Source organism: Lygodium microphyllum, chromosome 10 (assembly GCF_053477565.2).
Source record: "Lygodium microphyllum isolate KBCC chromosome 10, Lygodium_microphyllum_v1.1.10, whole genome shotgun sequence".
Taxonomy (NCBI): domain Eukaryota; kingdom Viridiplantae; phylum Streptophyta; class Polypodiopsida; order Schizaeales; family Lygodiaceae; genus Lygodium; species Lygodium microphyllum.
In genome coordinates, this window is record NC_141144.1 from 35038050 (window position 1) to 35055109 (window position 17060).

A 17060-nucleotide genomic window follows, 5' to 3' on the forward strand; every position below is an offset into this window, starting at 1 on the left:
AGTCATAAATCCCTTGGGTCTAGCCTAACCCTTACAAGCCCAAGATGGACTTCATGGAAGGCCTTGATGCTAGATAAGGGTGGATCGGTGGAGCCTATGTCTAAGATTTGAACATGAGTCTTGGATTGAGGGATGGAATGTCGGGTTGGCATTGCACTTTGGAGAAGGTAAAGAATAAAATTATATTCTTTTGCAAGCACTTTCAAAGGATGGTTTGACATTATCTTTGTGTGTGACAAAATTATGTGAAGGAACTAGTATTAATAGTTAATTAAAAACGTTATCTTTACATGTCAAACATAAATGTGTTAGGATAATTAGATAATTAAAATACACCCTCAAGAAAAGTGGAAGGACAAGATCCTGGATGAGTTCGTCTCATGGATGGGTGGTCTTTTCAATCACTGCATACACACAATGTACCAAGGCATACCAAGAAATACGTAACAATATTTCTCCCATGCACCCCATCTCATCCTCTTGGATGCATAGATGGGCTACTATGTTTTTGGAGATAAAAATCATTGTTGCTCCATTATCAAAAAATAATAATGAATTCTAGTCCCTCATATTTCCCTATGCTCTACAATACTCAATAGTATCATCATTAGGTTGATCATAAACTATATCAAGCATCAAACAAATAGATATTTGGGCCTTTTGCCCCTCAACTCTCCCTTATTTTCAACTTTTGTAGCTTGGTGTCTATTGGAAAAATTATTTGCTATGTGCCCCTTCTATAAACATACAAAACATCTATTTGCATCTATTAATTCTCTATGTTGTGCAACCCATTTCCAAGTCTCCCCTTGCTATGTTTTCTTTTCGTAGCCTTATTTTCATATCTAGCCTTTTTCTTAGCGGTAGGAACTTTTTTGATGGATTCTCATCTTGCAAGGTTAAATCTTTTCCTTATAACAAAGCATTGTTTATACTCGTTGTCTGTATGAGTTGTGACATGCTTGTCATGGTGGGATTTATGTAAAAATGTCATTTTTTAAAGGTAAAGCACATCAATACTTCTCAATTTTCTCGAGAAGGGGAATGAGAGGATATGAAGTAACATGTAGCAATACATCCCATAATGTCTAATTATATTACTCTTACTTTTTTCATTGTGATTCATCCAGCTTATTCTAAGAAGTTCTAACATCCTCTTCAAAGATGCTCATGAATAAATTGGAAGCAAATCTTTGCTTTAATTGTATCCATGTTGATGGTGCTTTACCTTGCATTAGAAATGTGGACCTCCAATGCAATGCATTTCCCTTCAAAAAGATGGCTTTCTATCTAATATTAGAAGATTCAGTGAGGTTTCCTCTCAAGTACTTTGTATAAAAAATTTCAATGAAAGTTGATGCTTTCGTTGTGAGTTGCACACCAATAAAGGCCTAAAACTCTACCCCTTTACCACTCTCATCATAGTCCTTTATTTGCCCTTTTGGAGTCAAGTTATCATACATTGGCAACTTCAAAAAGGGGACATTTGTTGTATTTGCAAATTAACTAGCACCATATGAAGCATTTTCATATTTGCATGTATGCATTGTTGTCCAAAATCTATCTCATTTAAAAAACTAAGATGACCTTGTATTTGGATGTCTTGCCCTATTGGCACTAGGTATTGTTTTTTCTCATCACCAACTTTTGTGTGACTTGAGGTTGTGTTGGCTATTCTTTGGAAGCTTCTTCATGTCCCAAAGCATGAGGGGACAACATTTTTTTTTTACCCTTGTTTTTCTTCTTTGAAAAGTTTGAAATTTTTATGAATCATGGATCATTGGCCAACTTGGCAAAGATGTTCTTCATCTCCTTGCTGGTTGGTTACATCACCATATTGTGGCCTAGAGAAACCCACTTCTTGGTCAACACCCACATTTTGTGCTTTCTACCCAAGCAATGTGCCTTGTCCAAGATGAGGCATTGCATTCTCCCCTTCATTATGTCTTCAATCATCAAGAGAAATGGTAGTTATAAATGACCAGTATTCCTTGGAAAAAAAATTTCTCTTGATTTTACAACAATCTTGGTGTCTCAATTTGGGTCTTCAATATCTTGCATGGGGGCCACAATAACTTAGAAAGGGCTATCTTTGGGATTAGCTATAAATTAATACCTTTAGGTACTATATTGAGTATTTGGATCCTCAATAAGTGGGCACAAATCCAACGGTGGTCGTGGAAACCCTAATGGATACTGCAAATTAGGGTTTCAATAGAAATTTCTTCAATTTCTCTTAACAGATGGCTTCAATATGCTAAGAATTGATGAGAGAATGTCAAAGGAAGAGAGAAAAAATCAAGAAAAAGGAATATCATTTGAATGGTATCTTTGATGGCAATTTGATGGTGCCAATAACTCCAAAAGTGGGTAAGACTCTAGAGTAAGTACTCTAGTGAAGGAAATATGATGCCCTTATGTTGTTGCATTATGCAATGAGTTGTTTCCTCTTTTAGAGCTCACTTGATGGTACCTCGTTCCTCCCTTGGTCTTTGAACACTCAAATAACCCTCATTGAGCTCCTAAACAACCTTCTCTTGGCTTGCGTGGGTAATTTCGACAAGACCTAGCCTATTCTGCTAATTTGCAATCTTCTAACTGTAATTTCTAGCTTTAATTAATTAAATTGCAAAATTGAAATTATTCTAATTGGATTTTAGTAATTGTAATTTCTATCTTTGATTAATTAATTTTTAGCATTTTAATTCTAAAATTTCATTAACTATACATTTGATCGTACCCAAGAACTTTCAAGTACCCATTCACAAACAAGGTACTAGTCCCCATGGGACATTTAATGGTCTCAATATTAATTCACATTGATACTAAGTATGCGCAAGTACCTACCCTGGTGCATAACTTTGTACAAGCCTTTCCAATGTAACCCACCACTATTCCCTTTGGTCACTTAAGCCATGAGCATGACTTAACTGACTTACGCTCCACATGTGTACCTCACATACCCATAGCTTAACAATACCAAACCCAAGCACTAAAAATACACATCCTTGTGAGAGGCTCTTAGAGTGTCAAGAAGCCTAGTAGCTACAATATGATAAGCACAAATCAAATGCCAACTCTTTGGTAGCTTGCTACCAAATGTATAATAAATCAAGTGTGTTGTATTATCTTGCTAAGCAAGGTGATTTCCTCGTGTATACTAGGCATGCTTGCACTATGGACCTCGATGAGAAGTCTTCACCTTAATGAAGATAAGATGAACAACATTTTTGAACTACCATAAATATAATCAACAACGTGTAATATGAGCTAGATTCTAGCACCTTGCATATGCCCTCCAAGCTATGCAACTTTGACTATGTACTTCAATTGCAGGTTTTGAGCTCTAATACATTCGAGCCATTTAAATTTGGTGAGGTTTCTACTCTGTAAGAGACCTCGAGAACCTTGGTTCTGATGCACCGCCATTGCAAGATCCCTCATTGAACATATACAAGGAGGACACCCTCTATATGGCAGCTATCTTTATAGGATAGGGGAGTGACCTCAAGCAAGAGGCTCTACAACAAGATCTCTCATTTCGATCTTTATGTGTCTGTCATCTCACATCACCTACCTCTAGTTACATGCAACTTCTATAGCCACATGAGAAACTCTTACATGTTTTAGGTAACGCAAAATAATTTGAAAACATAGCTTGATTTTGTACTTCTCTTCACAGATCTTAACAAGCAAAAGTAAACCACGTAACACAAATCAACTTCTAAGAGTAAATTTTCAAAGAGGCACCACCTTGTCACTACAGCATTGTAATAGCATTTTCCAACCCTCAACAAGCAATGCTAACAAAAGATTAGTTTTGCAAATCAAGCATTGATAGTATGAAGATTTAGGCTCGTGTGAATCTGCTCTAAACGAATGTTGGCACGAGTCAAGACAAGAAGTTCGGCTCTTTTCATTCTGGAATCTGGATCCTCGAAGGAGGGGGAGGGGGCCCGGGGGATAATCCAATGAGCGGCGCACCGGCTTGCAGCCTTGTCTTACTCTCTTTGGGGCAAGCATAATCATGAGACTTGGATTACTAAGAGCGTCTATAAAAGGCGAGCAAATATAGTAGGGATCGCCAAAAGGCATTCACGCAGGGTCTCCCCCCTCTCTCTCTCTCTCCCCCTCGCCGCTTCACTACGCAACGATGATAAATACTCCAGCTCAACGCCGGCAACGGGGCAGGTCGCAGTTGGTGCCTTCATTGTTGTTCTTTTGGATAATTCTACATCATCTCCATACAAGTAGCACCAGGGCGCAGAATGACGATACTTTGCAGCTCAACATTTACACGCCTCTGGATGACGGCTATGCCGATGTAGGGATAGTGTCCTGGATCTCTCTGTTGGCGTCGTCCTTGCTGGGGCAGGACACGCCAGGATTCTTTTATGGCGCGGTGCCAGCCGCCACGGTCGAGTCGGCTTGCCAGATGGTGGAGAACGGTTACCAATCCATTCCGGCCACAGTCACCGCCTATGGTTCCACCGTGAACTGGAACTTGCAGGTACTATATGTACCAACGTATACATATAATGTCCATAGCACCCACTCGCACATAGTATACATATAATGTCCATCATGATCATCTACAACTTACCCATGTATCTATTCTGTGCTAATTTGAACGTCTTTATAACAGGTTCAAGCAATTGGAGGTTGTGATGCATCAACTTACTCTCCTATGGGTGTAGAGATGGTTTTCACAGACGATACAGGCCGCACTAATGTTGTAAGCTAACATCACATCCTGTAATCGAAATACTTTATTCAATAATACTGCACTAGATTTGAATGCTCAAAATAATTGCAATACGTTAGAATGTTTGTGTATGATGAGTTCAGATTTTTTGCATTCTGACGGATTTCATCCATCTATTGTTAATGGACTCAAATATTTAGATCATATGTGATGATAACACATGGACGTTTGGTTGTTCCCTATACAACACTGGAGATGATGTCAACTCCATCTACGAGCAACCTCCATACCACTCGAGTGTTGCCATCCACAATATCGATTCTGACACTAGTACTACTTCCATGAATCGAAGTACACAACTCGCTAGGGGTGGTCTATCCAACATGGACAGCGTCTCACCTTTCTGTATTCTTGAAGGTTATCTTAAAGCCTATCCAAATTCGAATCTAGCTTGTTATTTCTAATCACAAGATTGTGTTCATATTGCTAGAAAAAAGAAAAGCAAATGCATTTTGATACACATGCTTTTGTGCAACTATTATACAAATATACAGATATACATCCCGTTCAATATAGTCAAGATAGCTCATGGTGTCTTCCAATGGAGGAGCAATTCATGATAGTCATTTTCTGAGCTCCAAAATATATTATATCATGTGGAAAAACTAACAAAAGCAGATTGATCTATTAATCATGCCCCTCCACAACGATGAAACACACAATGTTAGAGAAACTTCTCATGGTGATTCCTCACCAGTTTTCATATTCAACAAGTAGTTGACTCTTACTAAGAATACCTCAAGTTGTCTCCTTTTTTCTCAGCATATCATCTTATAGATCTCATTGCCTATACTACCTATTCTAATGTCTTACTACACACAATTATTAGCTCCACAACCTCTGAGTAAAACAATGATCTCAAAATATTGGTTTGTAGGTTTTACTTCGGGTGCCATTTTTGGGCTATCTGCCGTTCCATTTACATGTGTCGAGGCTGGTATATTTGCACCTGTTTGTGCAGTAGCAGTTGTTGGGGCCACAGCAATTGCTGGTGTAGCTGCAAGGTGTAGTGCTGATGCAATCGCAAGTAAAGCTGGAACTTCTTGTTTCCCAGGTTGGGCTAGGCCCATACATAGTATCTATGTTTGAAACTTAATAGCAATTACGTGATAATGTCAAGCACTATACTATTAATCTTGGTTGTGTTTGTGTGCCTGAATGTAATGTTGTGTAAAATACTTCCATTAATTAAATTTATTAGAATCTATATTATCAAAATTTGATATCCAGCTTCTTTTTGTATGAGATTATGCCATTGCATACAGGAAATTCTGTGCTTACCACATCTACAGGGTATCACAAAAAGATGCATGACCTCTCGATTGGAGATCAGGTTATCCTAAAAGCACTTCATGTATAATATATATAGTTTATACAATACCTCATTCATGATAGTTCCTAATTGTTGTGGACCTAAAGTAGTAGTATACTTTCTAAAACCACCATATACTCATCAATTTAGGGTGCTACTACTTGTCAGGTTGCAGTGTGGAATAGCAAATGCAAAGAGCTTGAGTTTAGTCATGTATATGGATTTGGACATGCTGATGCAAATATATCCTCAAGATTCTTGCATTTTAAGCTCTCATATGATCAAGATATCTTTGCTAACAAAAGAGTCATGGATTTGGAGCTCAGTCCCCTACACTTTGCCATAGTTTTAGGTCAGGATATTATCTATCAATATAACCAAAATCGCATCTACACTATGTATACATCTAAAATGTCAAACTAATTATCTATCCAATCTACTATTGATAGATAATGATCAACTTTTTCGCTACAAGTATGCTAAAGAAGTGGTTATTGGTGACAAAATGCTGGTTTGGGACCAAAATAAGACTCAATTTATTACCTACATGGTTATAGGTAAATTGAAAATAGTTATTACTTAAAGATCATCATACTTTATCACTAATCAAAATGCAATGTATTTCTTTAATTAACATGATCTAACAATCTTTCTTGTAGACATTCACTACACAATTGGAAAAGGGTTGTACAACCCATACACTCTTCAAGGAACAATCATTGTTGGTGATGTAGTCATCTCTGTGCATAGCGACTGGTTCCTAGATACAATGTTTCATCATCTTGCAATGGCACATCTACTCCCTTCAACTTATCAGGTTTTCCATTTTGTCAAACTCTAAAAGGCTACTTTATATGAATCTTTCATTCAAACTAAAAATGAAGAATCTTTGTGGTTTCAGTTTATATTGGGTTTGCCACGAGCATTCTATCGGCTCTTTGGGAAGGATATGTACTTTAGCTTGTATTATGCTATTGAATCAAGCATAGGAATACCCACATTTATCTTAACATATGGTGGTGGCATATCTCTCTTAACATCCATTTTCACTATGTCAACAGTACTCAAGATATTTCCTATTTTGGGTATATGAACTAATAGAAATTCACCAAACAAGGATCAATAGCCTTTTCTCCCATTCATCAAAAGTATTTTTGTTCTCTACAATCATCACAGCCACATCCTAATTGATAATGTTGTACTTTCATAAAGCATGAATCATGGATGCCCAATGTGGGACTATTATAGAACTACATGGACTTAATGCCAAATGTTTCTCCTCTCTCAATCACTCACTCTATGTGTGTGTGTGTGTGTGTGTGTGTGAGTGATATAATGTACTATGATGATTTTCAATATTTACAAAATATAAAGTTATCCTTAAGTACATGTATATGTACATCCTTCCATGTGAGTGTATACGCATGTGCATACCTCCATACATGTCTGTGTGTGTGTGCAAGCACATACACATACATGTAGATGCATGCATGCATGTGGGGTGCAAAATTTACAAGTAGAATAGAAACTCTATAAACTTAATGACAAAGAAAGATTACACTAGAATTGGAGTAGAGAAGTCTAGGCATATATTGTTAAGCAAGTTTATCCTTGTGTGTAGATTCATGTGTAATAACACGTGGAATGGTGTTTCTAACAAACGAAATTATAAACATAATTTTAATTACACATAAAAACATGTACTTCTATGACTCAATACATACTTATTTATATGTGTCCCTATTTTTGAAATCATGCACGCTCTATTTTTTACTTTCCCTTTGAGGAAAAAGACCAAAATTAAAGAAAAGAGTCACACATACACACAATAAGAGAGAGAGAGAGAGAGAGAGAGAGAGAGAGAGAGAGAGAGAGAGAGAGAGAGAGAAGAAGAAGAAGAAGAAGAAGAAGAATAATAATAATAATAAGAAAACAAGGAGAAGTAGAGAGATAACAAGAAAGAACTTTAGCCTTTAAGCGAAGTTACAATGACACCTATGTGGGCACATCTTCTATTGAAGCTTTCAATGTAAACCCTCGGTTAAACCTTTCATTTTTGTTATCTATAAACTTAGCTTGTTATTTGCATGGGCATAAAGGGAACCATCTCCATAGGTTTAGTGCAGGTATTTTGTGTATACAAATGTGGACATTATCTTATTTGTGAATACATTTTGATCTGTTGCAAAAATGAGGTGTTGCTGGGTGTTTTTAACACAAAAGTAACTACCATATTTCTTGATGTTTTTAACATGTGTTTTCATTTGTTTCTTTGGATTGGTTAATACATTAGGTATGTGGTTTCTTATAGAGAAACCAAGATATTTATCCTGGTGATAAATGCATTATATAGATAGTTTGATAGGACTGTCATATCATTCTCAAAACAAGATGTAACCTTCAACTCTTATATTTACATTTTCTCTTCTCTTTCTCTTTTGAAAATTATTTTGGGTATCTTAGGCTTGTTTGTATTTGAAATTTAGAGTATAATTATCCTCAAGAGAAAGACAAAATGAAAGTGTGGATATCTTAATACTTAATAGTTATATGTTTGTTATGCTTTGTGGCTGAAAATTTTAATTAGTAAGAGAGATAATCTCCCCAATCAGCATATCAATAGGTGCATTTTTTTGTATGTTTATAGAAGTGCTTAAAAGTATGTTTTTGACTAGTTTAATATGGAGTTTCTAACAAAAAAATTAAAAGCATCTTACTAAGTAAATTTACATAAATATACTTATAAATATAAGCTACTCAAGTTTAATGGATTCATTCATGAGAATGTGGCAATATAGTTGTGGTACTAGACCCTAGACTTCCAAGAAAAATCATGGTAAGGAGCTCAATGGAGATCATGCATTCTCTATATACTTACAATTTACTCAATAGATCTTTAGAGAAGAGAGATTTGGATTTAGCATTAATGGCTTAGTGTTTAGATTTTAGTGCTTAGAGTCTAGCGCTTTGTTTAGGGTTTAGATTTTACTAATTAAGGTTTAGAGTTTAGGGTTTAGTTTTGTCTTATGCTTCAATGGGTAGTTCTTCACCAGGTGGATACATTATTTTATAAGGTACCATGTGAGAGAGTTCAAGGTTTTGTGTTTTGTGTTTAGGGTTGAGAGTTTCGAATCTAGGGTTTAGGGTTAGGTTTTAGGATTTACATTTCGTATTTAGGATTTAGTATTCAGATTTTAAGTTTTAGTATTTAGGGTTTAAAGTTTTGCTAGTTTTAGGGTTTAGAACTCTAATGTGCTTTGATGGGTAGTGCTTCATAAAGTGGATATATTTTTTGCCAATACAAAACATGAGAGGAAAATTCCCAAAGTTGATATGTAGGACAACATCAAAGCTATTAGTATCTTTAAGTTCTAGGTATGAAAGGGGGATCTATACTGCAATACTAAAGAATACATGCATTTCTCCTGAGCTTGAGTATACCAATCATTAATGTTAGAGCGGATACGTATAATACTTTTACAAATACTTATCAAAGCCTTTACTTCGTCATCCAAACAAGTACGAATATCAATATGAAATATAATATATACCAGGCATTCATGTTCAAGGAGAGTGTCAAATGTAAAGGTCACACTCCATTGCAAAGCAAACACCAAATTACCACAATACTACAGTGTTGAGCTTTCTTGAGCTAAGTAAATGCATGTAAAAAACTTTTCCACAAATTTTTAGGTAAGGATATTATAATGTCATCCCTCATGGAATTTGATGTGTATAATAGTTCAAAGATGGAGTCCACCTATTGAGTAATGTTTTCTTCGATGATGATGGCAATCGAATGTGGAAAAATGTTTTCTCTGTGCATGTCAAGATGGATAATCTAATTCTGAATTGTTAGAATGTAAAACATACATATTATTGTACATATCACAAGAAAATAAAGATGCAAATCTCATTATAAATTGTTGAGGGTTTAGGATTTAGTAGTCTCATTTTCTTTGATTGGCATTCCTTCATAAAGTGGATACATTATTTGTCCTAGGTAACATGTGAGAGGGTTTAGGGTTTATGTTTTAGTGTTTCGAGGTTGAAGGTTTAGTATTTAGGATTTTGGGCTTAGTTTAGGATTTAGGAGTCTAGTATTTAGCATTTAGTATTTAGTGTTCACACAAGGAGCTTATAAAAGAATCCTACATAGGAAAACTCTTGGAATGTAAGAAACTCTCTAGTATTTCCTAGGTAGCTACATAAGTGTTTTCTACATATAGCTAGGAAATTACATTTCCCCCATCTCATAGTAGGGATCCTAGGTATCAATATATGAATCTCCCACATATAACTAGGCAGTTTTATTCCACACATCTTGAACCAGGTAGTATCTATGGGTCATATAATGAGGGAATCTAGTTCCCCATATACCATCACAAGGAATTACAAGTCACACAACTCGGGAATTCAATTCCCTATATTCCATAATAGAGAATTACAAGTAGCCATACCAAGATATACTTTGTGGAAAATGGTTACCAAACAACTTAGGGTTAAACTAATAGCCACTCAATCCCATGCTAGCTACACATTCTCAAAAATAATCCATGTTAATTTTCTCATAGATTAATGATTGGTTAGAAACTAATTTTATAGTGGGGTCTTGTTTATATGAGTAATGTTTTTGCATGAGTAATTATAGGTACAAAAGGTCATCCATGCCAGAACATATATTGCATAACTTCAAAAAGAATCACGACTAGTATCATGAAAATGAAACTTGAACCCTCAATATGTATATTGGAACAATTAGATTGAAACAATGGTAACAATCTCAAGTCATGAAGTGATCACATAAGTAACAATAATGTGTATTATTTTAAGTCAACTTGCTACTCTATAGTGAATGAAAAATTAATTTCATTTTCTACACATTTTACTGTTTTTCCATATAGGTCCTCAAAGATTTTGTAATGTATTACATAATGAATGTCAATTTGCTACTACAATACACATGTTTTCAAGTAACTTTATTAAACTCGCATGACTAGTGCAATATAACTTACATCCATAATTGATGCTTTGTTCACTGACTTCATACATAATTATGGTCAAAAGTTAGGATGACTTTACATCATATCACATTTATATGAGAAGATTATTAAAATAAAACTAATCTTATGTTTTTAATACGATCTTGTACAATGACTAATACTTATGCCTTAAAGCTCATAATCGGGTGGTTTTTAACATAGAACTATATGATTAAGTTTTTAGCCCTCAAACTAATTACTCTAGTTAAGAGACACATTTCACCCATTTGCAAGGGATATACTCTATGTCTCACATAAACCCAGATAACTAAGGTTGTATTTAGCTTTAGCTAGCGAGCTCTCAAAAGAAATCAAGAATCCAAATCTATATATAATCCAAAAGCCATGGACCCCTTTATAAAGCAAGGCCCCATAAGCTAGCCCTAGCACCATAACCTAATTTCCTAAGATGTCCCTAGGCCTAAAACCTATTCAGTACATCATCATGGCTGGAAGATCCATTCAATATCAACCCTAACGGCCCATTTTGTTCAAGGTTGCAACCTCATATGTCTTAATACTACAAGGGATATAAATATTAATATATAATTCCTTACGTAACATGCAATGTGATAGCACATCATGATTTGGAGAAGTTGAGAGCATGCTTTGAAAGGAGCATTAGTCATACCATGCCTCGATAAATGGAGATATGCCACATCCTAAGGGCCACAAACCACCCCCATTAGTTGGGATGAAACTCCCTAAAACTAAGATGGATACACTAGTCTATTTTATTTATTTCATGCTCAACTGGTATGGCATTACTTCTCATCATTTCTTAAATGAAATTTTGTGGAATCCTTATTCTTACTACTCTAAAAATTATTTGGTAGTTGATCAATAATTCAATTTTGACCAAGTTTTAACCTAGTTTTATACTTATAAAAACTAGGAACCAATTATAGTGTGCCATTTGTGCATCTTCTTCCATACCTTTCTAATCCATGTGCATTGCCAAAAGAGATAAAAAGAATCATGTCTTTCAACCTTGCATAAAGAATAATGTCCTACAATAAGCATCAACATACTATGCCTATGAGTATGGGAAATTTTCAAATAAGTAGCTTACAAAAAATAATATTGAACTTACAAAAAGCTATGGTATTCCATGTTGCTAAGATTTAAACTTTTGCAATTTCTCACATAGATAAGTTTCTTGTGCTTACCCAAATCATGTAAGAGTTTATGGACACATTGCCTACCTTACCTAGGCTCAAGCTTAATTCATACTAAACCATAAAGGAATTCCATAAGAAAATGTTATAAATATCAAATCCCCAAGGCAAATGTGTTAGTTTCTCAAGGTGCATGCATTTAGTTCATTTTCTTTTATGTTTGGGAGTACCAATTAATTAACTCCAAAAGTAGAGACTTAATTTATTATAATTCCATAGGTTTTACCTACATTGTAAATAGTATTAGCGGAGGAAAATTAGAAAGGAACTTAATAATGATGGAGATCACACAAGTTATCCCAAAGCGAGCCACCAAGAACACTCACAACAAGTTATGATCCAAGACTGAGGCACCAACTAAGAGCGATTGAATAATGACTTTAGTACACAATGTGGGGTTCCAACAGTAAGAGATTAAAATGGTAGAAAGAAATCAATAATATGCTAGAATCATGGATGCTTGAGTCCTATACATAGACTAGATATGCCTCAAAGACAATACAAAAGAAGACACCTCAAGTATAAATCAAGGGATAAATAAATAACTCCCCACATGTGTGGTAGCTCACCAATGTCCATGATAGTCTAAGTAAGAGTTTCTCAAAACTCCAAGAATACTCTCACATAATTCTAGACCATGAATACTCGCAATAAGTTGGATCCAAGAGTGAAGAACCAACCAAGAGTGAGTAAACGAATGATTTTAGCACACAATGTGCCATGATCCAAACAAGTTTTCCTTTGTCTATGTTGCAAGTGAGATTATACTAAAGAGGAGGAAACCCAAGAGTACAAGACTCAAGAGGATAAGGTATAACAAGAGAGTCTCCAATGAAACCACAATAGCACTTTATACAACACCATACACACACCCTCTTGATACTCAATAAATTCTATAGTAACAAGAGATTGCAATGTTAGAAAGTAGTCAAGAAGATGCTAGAACCATGGATGCTTGAGTTCTATACATAGACTAGATGTTTCTCAAAGACAACAAGACCCCTCGAGTAGGAAGCATGGGATAAGGAAATAACTCCCCATATGTGGTCGCTCATTATCAATGCCCACAATAGTCTAAGTAAGATTTTCTCAAAGCTCCAAGAAGACCATCCAATAGTTCTAGATCATGGACACTCACAATAAGCTCGGGATCTGTGTGAGTAAATGATGATTTTAGCACACAATGTGCAGGGTGCTAGACTACAATGGAATGAGGCTTGAGAGGACCATACTCAAGAGGATGAGACGAAGGAGGAAAAGACTCAAGAGATATGATATAATAAGAGGTTCATGAGAGAAACCACAATAGCACTTTATAGAGTTGCATACATACTTCTTATGCACCCTATTGAGAATCAATAAGTTCTATAGTAACAAGGGATTAAAATGGTACAAAGAGGTTAATAAGATGTTAGACCCATGGATGCTCAAGTCCTATACTTAAACTAGATGTCCCTTCAAGAAAACACAAAGAAGACTCCTCAAGTACAAAGCAAGGGATAAATAAACAACTCCCCACATGTGGTAGCTCACCAATGTCCATGATAATCGAAGTGAGACTTTCTCAAAGCTCCAAGAAGACCGTCCAATAGTTCTAGACCATTGGTATCACTATACCACTACAATGCTCATCCTTCATCACCAATGCTAGGAAAATAGTATGGTAGTCTTTTCCTTTAGTGGAAATTTTTATTGTGGCATAGTGCAAAATCATAGATGTTTCTACAATAGTATGGTACTCTTTTCCTTTAGTAGAAATTTTTATTGTGGCATAATGCAAAATTATAGATGTTTCTACAAAGTCCATGAACTCTTCAAGTTTGTTCATGGGTAACAAAAATTAGATTTGCCATGGATTATATGTGAATTTCTATTTACACATCTCTCTCCGTCATGAATTTGGTTGGATAATTATATATTAGAAGAGGACAAAACATTTGGATTGATGGACAAGGGGGCTAGGGTTTTGGTGGAGCAACTAGATCTGAGAGGCATGGGTTTAGAGTTTTGGTGGAAGCAAGGCTTTAGGATAGGGTTAGCATTTTAGGGGCTAAGGGGTTAACTTCTTACATTTTGGTGGCATTTGGTGGTTTAGCATTAAATGTTGTTGGATGCAAAAAATATCCAAGAAAGTGAGATTGAAGGTGTCACTATTCCAGCCTCTTTGACCCACTTATCAATCATGAATTATATGAAACAAAAGTCATATGATATATTTCATGTATTCACAACCATAGCTATGTCAACTACATGTGACCCATCTCCAAAGGAAACTCAAGAGATGGCTCACATTGGCCTTGAAATATTTACTTCTTTAATAGAGAAACCTACAGAGGTTTCACAATTGTCTAGACATTGTTTTCATAGAGGGGTGTGTGGTTGGCTTGTCCTACCAAGAAAACATCTAAACCTATTGACATTTGGATTTTTTGGATTCTTTGTCTTGGATGTACAACAGAGTTTACATGTAATACATGCAGAGTTTGAATCATTGAGCTTTGTCTTTATCTTGTGTAAAGATTTTGGCAAACTTGGCACAAGGTTTCATGATTGATTCATGATGTATGGACATATCTGGAAGAGAAGTTGATTTCCAACATTCTTGGGATTCATTAGAATCTCTTGCCTATTCTTTTTCTTCTCTTATGTCTCCTATTCTCTACTTCCTTCTCTCTCAAATACCTGGTGGATACGACCTTTTGACTAAAACCCCTTCTACAATGTTGCATGAGCTCTTTTAAAGTATAGTCTGATGGTTTGCCCATCGTGACTCCAAGAAAATGGAGCTTCCCATACTTAGGTAACTATTTCACCTCTTTTTATATACATAGAGGGCAAGCGGAATGTTGTGGCCCTCACAACTCTCCTATATTCGAGGGAGGATTGGCCCCAAGATGTGTCGTCTTGATTTGTAAGTCATAATGAAATATAGTTCGCTCTTTGTATCTTTTCTTATCTTGGATATTTATTATTTTCTCACACAACCTTTCTTGAAGATAGCCACTCTAATTTATGACAAAGGAACCTCTTTCACTCAACATAGATCAATAATTTGGCAGACAAGTACCATGCATCTAAAAGATTTTCTTTGATACCATGCTTCATCCATATGCAATGTCATGCCCTAGTGTTCTCAAAGATTTTTGACCAATTGTTAGCCACGTGTTTTGCATAGACATTATTTTCATGCTTTCCCCTAGCATAGTGTAGAATAATTAAGGAGACAGAACTGCGCTAACTCGTGCTTCCGCTCCTTTAGATATTGAACATAACCTAAAAGATGCACTTCAATGCATAGTCATATATTTTTCATGAAATAAAACTTGGCATTTCAACCTCAATGCCCATTGATTCATTATGTCGCGTTCTTTATGTTATATGATATTTTTCCATAGAACCACCCCCTAAACGGGCACTTTAATATGTAGATGCATGTAGGCTGAGACTAAACCTCATGCCCCATAGCCCACCATACATCTGAGTGTATTTTACTATTTTTTTCTATTTTTATAGATTTAAAAATCATTTTTTCTTATTTTTGTGCTATTTTTCTCAATTATTTCTACTATAAATACTCATTATTTTGTATTTTTTTATTACACACCAACAAATACTAACAATGGCAATCATCATATACTATTTCATCCACATATAATATTTCTTTCTACTATTTTTTAAAATTATTATCAAAATTACTTATTTTTGTGTGTTTTTTAATTTTGGATAATTACTTTCTCATTGATGTGATATCAGATTGTGCATTTTCTTTATGATCGAATTTAAACACGTCACATGCTATGCTGATATCAAATTTCATGTCATAGGCACATCATTTCCATGATTGAACATAAAAATGAACCAATTTTTCATGAAAAACAAGACTTATTGAGATTTCTCGTCTTTTATATTTTTATAGCTGCATATATAGACAATAGATTGGTCTAAATTTAGGGTCTACTCAGTGTTGGTCATCGCATCTTAGCATTAGTCTCATCTCATCTTCATCTACCGGTATGCCATCTCTCATCTCAACCTTCTCTTGATGATTCCAACAAGAATAACCCACAAGAGAAGAGACAGAGAGGAGAGAGAAAGTGTAGAAATGGGTATTTTTTTATCAAGCCACCATTTGTGGAGCCGGATGCAAGGATGGAGAGTGAAAAAATGAGGAAGAATCATGTTGCCATCGGTTGGAATGGGTATTTTGATGCTCCATATCTCTCTCACCCCCCTTCTTCCCCTTCACATCAATCCACCTCCCCCACCACTTACGCCAAACCCCTTTCCCATTTGGCCATTTCTATGCTTTCCACTACTAGGGCACCAGTAACTTCCACATTTGACATCAAAATTGCGATTTGAAAAATTTTGTATGTTTGTCCTAGACTCCTGCATTGCTTGGCACTTGTTGTTGTTGGTTTCGCTACTCCAAAAAAATTATAAAAATTCAAATCCACTATGGTGTCGTGATGCTGCATGTCTACCACTGTAAACATGAGGGCAGAATTTTGTGCCAAGATTTTGGACTCTTAAGTCAGTGTCATTATCAGTTTATTTTTCATTGTGTGTTTCTTTTGTGTTTGCATTTGCATGACGCACAAGCACATGTAGTTAGGCTAGGCACAAATTCCTCAATGCATTCATATTTTTGGTGTGGAACATCGCTTGATTGATTGCAAATCATAGACTCAAATTTGCAAACTGTATGAGTGAAGGCCACAAAGTTCTTTTCCAAAGCATGATCTTTGATTGGGAATATTGAA